An 8,194-nucleotide genomic window follows, 5' to 3' on the forward strand; every position below is an offset into this window, starting at 1 on the left:
ACTTATGCAGTTATTAAACTGATTGGACTTTTTGAGTCCCTTGACACCCATTTCTTGCACTCATGCATTCTTCAGTAGAAATGGACGTCTTATTTCTCATCACAAGATTTTATTGACAATCAAAATACCTTTCTGAGAATGATTTGCTGACGCTAATCTTTTTATGATACATCTTGTATCGATGGCGTCTCTCGACGCGAATTTGTGTCATTCCTGCATTTGTTATGAGATGGAAACCAATCATTCCTCTTCATAGTTACTTAATATTAGATAAACATCCACTTTTGAGAAAGATTTGTTTAGGCTTAGGCATTTTTTAAAGTGTTATTAAAGTTCGAGTTTCTTGACATCGATTTTTGGCTAACACACATTTGTCAATAGAGGGGAACACATTATATCTCTTCACAACTACATAATTAGAGTTGCACATGCAAATTAGACTACTTTTATGACGACACTTACACATTTGCGCAACTCGTTCAAGATAATTCTCTATTCACTCAAATTACATATCATCATGCATTTGTCAGAAGGAAAGAACCATTTTATTATTTTCTCCGCAACTTAATGTCAGATAAATATCCACATCTGAGAACGTTTGCATCAGTCTCATGCGTTTGTTAAACTGATTTGTCTGTTTATGCCTTTTGACGTATATTTCTTGCTGTCATGCATTTTTGAGTAGAAACTGACCTCTTCTTTCTCTTCACAAGACCTTATTGACAAATACAATGCCTTTTTGAGAATGTTTTTTCTGACGCTAAACTAATTTTGATACATCTTGTATCATTCGTTTCTCTTGACTCCAATTTGTGTCACTTATGCATTTGAAAGCAGATAGGAACTAACGTATTCTCTTCACAGTTACTTAATGTTAGATAAAGATCAACTTTTGATTACTTTTTGATTAAACTGTGGCATTTGTAACACTGACTGGACTAATGGATCCTCTTGACATCGGTTTCTGGCAATCATGCTTTTGTCAGTAGACAAGAACCCTTTATATCTCTTTACAACCTCATAATGAGAATTACTAATGCACTTTGGACTACATTTTTACGACTCTCATTTATGGAACTCATTCAATGATCCTTGTCTTATTAAACAAATTACATGCTATCATGCATTTATCAGAAAAAAATAACCATTTTATTCTCTTCTCAGCAACTTTATCCACTTTTGAGAACTTATTCGTCAGAATTTTGATTTTAATAATCTGATTGGGCTGTTTGAATCTCTTGACGTCCATTTCTTTCAATCACTCTTTTGTCAGTAGAAAAGGACATCTTTTGTCCGCATTACAATGATTTATTGACAAATAAAATGTCTTTTTGAGAATGTTTTTCTGACACTATTATATTAAACCTACATCTGATGTGATTGGTTTCTCTTGACGTTAATTTGTGTCATTGATGCATTCGTACGAAGATAGGAGCTAATTATTTCTCTTGACAGATACTTAATGTTAGATAAACATCTCATTTTGAGAACGTTTTCTTTCGACTTAGTTATTTATAAAACTGACTTGAGTGTTCGTACCTCTTGACGACGATTTCTGGCAATCATGCATTTGTAAGTAGACTGGAACCCAATATATATCTTTACATCTTTGTGATTAGAATTAAAAATGCATATTTGACTACGTTAGATGACAGGCATCTTTGGGACGCATTCATTGATTCTTGTCTTTTTACGCAAATTACATTCAATCATACATTTTTTCAGAAGAAAAGGTCCATTTTGTTCTCTTCCCAGCAAAATAATGTTAGATAACTATCTAGTTTCTAGAACATTTTCCTCAGACTTATGCACTTATTAAACTGATTGGACTTTTTGAGTCCCTTGACACCCATTTCTTGCACTCATGCATTCTTCAGTAGAAATGGACGTCTTATTTCTCATCACAAGATTTTATTGACAATCAAAATACCTTTCTGAGAATGATTTGCTGACGCTAATCTTTTTATGATACATCTTGTATCGATGGCGTCTCTCGACGCGAATTTGTGTCATTCCTGCATTTGTTATGAGATGGAAACCAATCATTCCTCTTCATAGTTACTTAATATTAGATAAACATCCACTTTTGAGAAAGATTTGTTTAGGCTTAGGCTTTTTTTAAAGTGATATTAAAGTTCGAGTTTCTTGACATCGATTTTTGGCTAACACACATTTGTCAATAGAGGGGAACACATTATATCTCTTCACAACTACATAATTAAAGTAGCACATGCAAATTAGACTACCTTTATGACGACACTTACACATTTGCGCAACTCGTTCAAGATAATTCTGTATTCATTCAAATTACATATCATCATGCATTTGTCAGAAGGAAAGAACCATTTTATTATTTTCTCCGCAACTTATTGTTAGATAAATATCCACATCTGAGAACGTTTGCATCAGTCTCATGCGTTTGTTAAACTGATTTATCTGTTTATGCCTCTTGACGTATATTTCTTGCTGTCATGAATTTTTGAGTAGAAACTGACCTCTTCTTTCTCTTCACAAGACCTTATTGACAAATACAATGCCTTTTTGAGAATGTTTTTTCTGACGCTAAACTAATTTTGATTCATCTTGTATCATTCGTTTATCTTGACTCCAATTTGTGTCACTTATGCATTTGAAAGCAGATAGGAACTAATGTATTCTCTTCACAGTTACTTAATGTTAGATAAAGATCAACTTTTGATTACGTTTTGATTAAACTGTGACATTTATAACACTGACTGGACTAATGGAGCCTCTTGACATCGGTTTCTGGCAATCATGCTTTTGTCAGTAGACAAGAACCTTTTATATCTCTTTACAACCCCATAATGAGAATTACAAATGCATTTTGGACTACATTTTTACGACTCTCATTTATGGAACTCACTCAACGATCCTTGTCTTATTACACAAATTACATGCTATCATGCATTTATCAGAAGAAAATAACCATTTTATTCTCTTCTCAGCAACGTTAACCACTTTTGAGAACTTATTCGTCAGAATTTTGATTTTAATAATCTGATTGGTCTGTTTGAATCTCTTGACGTCAATTTCTTGCAATCACTCTTTTGTCAGTAGGAAAGGACATCTTTTGTTCGCATTACAATAATTTATTGACAAATAAAATGTCTTTTTGAGAATGTTTTTCTGACACTATTATATTAAACCTACATCTGATGTGATTCGTTTCTCTTGACGGTAATTTGTGTCATTGATGCATTCGTACGATGATGGGAGCTAATTATTTCTCTTGACAGTTACTTAATGTTAGATAAACATCTCATTTTGAGAACGTTTTCTTTCGACTTAGTTATTTATAAAACTGATTTGAGTGTACGTACCTCTTGCCGACGATTTCTGCCAATCATGCATTTGTAAGTAGACTGGAACCCAATATATATCTTTACATCTTTGTAATTAGAAATAAAAATGCATATTTGACTACGTTAGATGACACGCATCTTTGGGACGCATTCAATGATTCTTGTCTTTTTACGCAAATTACATTCAATCATACATTTTTCAGAAGAAAAGGTCCATTTTGCTCTCTTCCCAGCAACATAATGTTAGATAACTATCTAGTTTCTAGAACATTTTCTTCAGACTTATGCAGTTATTAAACTGATTGGACTGTTTGAGTCCCTTGACACCCATTTCTTGCACTCATGCATTTTTCAGTAGAAATGGACGTCTTATTTCTCATCACAAGATTTTATTGACAATCAAAATACCTTTCTGAGAATGATTTGCTGACGCTGATCTTTCTCTGATACATCTTGTATCGATGGCGTCTCTTGACGCGAATTTGTGTCATTGCTGCATTTGTCATGAGATGGAAACCAATCATTCCTCTTCATGCTTACTTAATATTAGATAAACATCCACTTTTGGGAAAGATTTGTTTAGGCTTAGGCATTTTGTAAAGTGATATTGAAGTTCGAGTTTCTTGACATCGATTTTTGGCTATCACACATTTGTCAATAGAGGGGAACACATTATATCTCTTCACAACTACATAATGACAGTTGCACATGCAAATTTGACTACTTTTATGACGACACTTACACATTTGCGCAACTAATCAATGATAATTCTCTATTCACTCAAATTACATGTTATCATGCATTTGTCAGAAGAAAAGAACCATTTTATTCTTTTCACAGCACTTAATGTTAGATAAATATCCACATATGAGAACGTTTGCATCAGACTTATGCGTTTGTTAAACTGATTTGTCTGTTTATGCCTCTTGACGTATATTTCTTGCTGTCATGCATTTTTTAGTAGAAACTGACCTCTTATTTCTCTTCACAAGAACTTATAGCAGCAGGGAAGTTCTACAGACCAGACGTTTCAGACCAAATAAGCCTTCCTACGAGAACTTTCTCCGTAGAAGCCTCAGATTTAAAAAATAAGCCTTCCTACGAAAATTAATTTGCTTAAATTCGTTACCGATTGCAATTTTCATGTGTATTCGGGCATAGAAAAAACGAAAGATTTTGGGGGGTGGGGGTGGAAAATTTATTCTGCTGTCGTTTTTGCACAAAGGATTTGGCTGCAAATCTCATGAATAAATTTGATCGAGACCGATTCGATATCTACTACGCGGATCATGAAGAGTAATCGTGATAAAACCATGCGGTGTTGCCTGGGCGCGGCTGAAGAAATTTTTGAATTTGTTTATGTCAATGTCGCCGTTGCACCAAGTCTGATGAATATTTCTCAACGTGTGAGTATCGACGCCATTGGAAACAGATAAGATATTGCAATTGTCTCTAATTACCTTTGGAATTTGCGTATATCGCTGCGTCACGTAAATCACATCGGTGTTCTTGTGTCGGCCACGCGAAAATATCCTAGCCGGATTAGTTTGCTTATCCAGCATAACATCATCGAATACAACAAGATTATTAACATCACCATCTAAATTTTCCACTGATGGAGCTTCATTGATGTCTGTGATGAATTCGATTGTGCCTTCGTCAGTATTGTCGCTAAATTCCTTTAGCACTTGATAACAACGCTGATCATCAACGGACGGCGCAACCAAATACAATTTATCCCATTTTAGCCATCGCATTATCAAATTTAGCAACAACTGCGTCTTTCCAGAACCGGACGGGCCAATAATTATCATCCTTATCGAATTTGGTAACACCGCGTTGTGTTTCACCTGCTCGCGTCGCTTCGTGGCGGAAAAATCAATTACATTCATGTTACTAGAATACATGGATCTATATTGTGTTAAGTGTCGCACGCGCACAGCTACGATAAATCCAACCGAAATCATCACACGCAATAACAGGAACGCAATTGCAGGAGAATGCGAAGTTTGTAAGACACGTAAATTTAAATTTGTAAAAAAAAAAATAGAAGAACCGGAGGAGATATTACCGCCTCCATGAAAAATCTACCTGGGCTGCCTTGGGCAAAATATCCCGGAGAAAAGCATCTGCCAGGATACAATTACTGTGGACCCGGAACGAGAATCGATATCAGACTCAATGATAATAATCAACCAAATTCCGGCGAAGATCCAGTAAACGCCATCGATAATGCGTGTTACTATCACGATCTTGCGTATCGTAGCGGGGATTTACAACAAAGACATCTCGCTGATATTAGGCTAATTCATGCAATAGACGCGATTCCTGACAAAAAATTCAAAGAAAAATTGGCAACCTGGTTGATAAAAGGCGCGATGAAAGGTAAATTAGTACTCGGCGCTGGTAAATAATAATGGAGCAAATATATTATTCTCCGCGAGGATTCTGGCGAGGAAAATCAGCAATTGCCAAACTCGCCAAGGCCGCAAAAGTAAAACAGTCCGTTGCTGAATCGTGGCTATCGAAACAGGCAGTCTGGCAAATTTATCTTCCCCCACCTAAGAAAATACCGTATGCGAGTTTCTCTGTCAGTATCCCTAATGAAGTTCATCAGGCTGATCTTATGTTTCTTCCTCACGATACCGTCGACGGAGTCACATACAAATACGTCCTGACGGTTGTTGATATCGCAAGCAGATACAAGGAAGCGGAACCGTTATCGAATAAAACAGCAACGGAGATCGCTAAGGCGTTTAGCGAAATTTATTCACGATCTCCATTAACATGGCCGAAGCTTCTCCAGGTTGATCCAGGTCGAGAATTTCTTGGCGCGGTTACTTCACTGATGAAAAAGAATAATGTTAAAATCCGTCGCGGTATTGTAGGTGTTCATCACAATCAAGCTATCGTTGAGAGATTCAACAAAACTCTTGCAGAACGATTATTCGGATACCAATACGCGCGTGAATTTATTCAAGATAATCGATCTCATGATTGGGTATCAAGATTGCCTCATGTGATTAACGCGTTAAATATCGAAGTAACTCGAACAATAGCAATGAAGCCTGCAATTGCAATTACAAAATCGAATATACCCCTAAAGCGAGATTCCACAATTCCGCCTGTGCTAGGTAGCGTCACGGTCAGGTATTTGTATAAAGAAGGCGAGGCCGAGGGAGGCAGAAAAAGAGCAACCGATCCAAACTGGAGCGTAACAACACACAAAATATCAGCCGTAACAAGATCATCGGGAAGACCAGCAATTTATTTCCTAGATTCGCTAGCGCCACAACGCGGATTTACCAAGGAAGAATTACAAATAATACCGAAAGATACTCAACTACCGCCAGCGTCATTAATGTGATTTACTCGAATTCTACCTAACTGAGATAATTTTCTTACTCTTGACACGGCCAGATACACTAAATTTGACCAGGAAATTCTATCATCGACAATCCAAACCTGGCCATGTACGGTCAATCCCTGCGACGAGTGTATCGTTGTTGCGTAGCCTAATTTCCATGGCGATCTTTCTGCGTTTATCGCGTCATTAACAAGATTAATATCAACAAGAATAATATCGTTCAGTACCAAGATCTTTTCCTCTCCGCATGGTAAAGTAACACTAATATTTTGTTTCCTGGTATCAGCGGGCCTGTAACATAACGGCACCTGCAATGTTGGAAATTTCTCGCAATGAAGCTTGAATAACATTTCCTGAATAACATCGCGAACAATTTTCCTACTAGCAACAATCAGATGATCGGGACGCCACAAATTTAGAAAAATATCCATCGGAGTCTCGTCGATTACTCTTCTCATCACATCGCATTGAAACTTATTCGGTTGTAATCGAATTATTTTCTTAAATTCAGTCAGTAAAATATCATCGGATCTATAATCGGCGTCGATTTCCTCATAATAGTCAACGAAATTCTTGAGCCACTCATGAGGAGATTCTCCATCAATAGGATCAGGCTGGCCATGATCTCCACACATTACCACGGCGGTATTTTTCTCCTCCAGCCAGGTTAGTAACGATTTTAATACAACTAAATTTACTGTGCAAATTTCATCAAATATTATAATTTTGTTGATATATTTATTTCCCATACGAGCCGAATCCCATAATCCACCGCTGTATTTGAAATAACTGTGATAAGTACAAGAATCAACGTCGCGTTGCCTTATTTCTCGCGCTAATCTGTGAGTTCGAGTCAACACTATCATATCAGATTTCGCAAATAAATTTATCGCTCGCGTTGTTTTCCCGCTACCACCAGGACCATTTAGGTAAACGAATTTGTTACGCGAAATTGGATCAAATGCGGATGCAGCCATCGATATTTCCTCAATTTTATCTCGATGAAATTTATCGCAATCTTCGACATCGGCGTCCTCACAATAATCTAGGATATCTTCGTTTCTTATCCTCCAAGTTCACCAAGAGCCATCGGCGATTAAATTATTCAACCTATACTGGTATTTCTTATCGATATAAAACGAGTCCGTTGCGACCCTTACCGCGATATCAGAAAATTTGTTTATCATCGACAGTAAATTTATACTCACATAAGCGAGCATCGATGATCTCAAATGCGTATACTGCGCTGATTCTCCATCGAGATAGTTAATTACGGTACCCAACTTTACTCCGTCAATGATAATATTTTCTCTGTTGCAGAATATTCCTCGCGATACCGTATCGGCAATAATAAAGTCCATCTCGGCATCATTGATAAACAACCTAGCGTGTCGGTGTTTATGATCAACGGATCCTCCTTGAGTAAATTTGCCAATTATTTTTCTTCCAATATCTTTCGCGTTTTCACAATCCGTCGGTAACCACACTTCAGTTTGTTTCCTGT

Source organism: Sinohyriopsis cumingii, unplaced genomic scaffold, assembly GCF_028554795.1.
Source record: "Sinohyriopsis cumingii isolate HCF-2022 unplaced genomic scaffold, ASM2855479v2 utg000354l, whole genome shotgun sequence".
In the NCBI taxonomy this organism is placed as follows: domain Eukaryota; kingdom Metazoa; phylum Mollusca; class Bivalvia; order Unionida; family Unionidae; genus Sinohyriopsis; species Sinohyriopsis cumingii.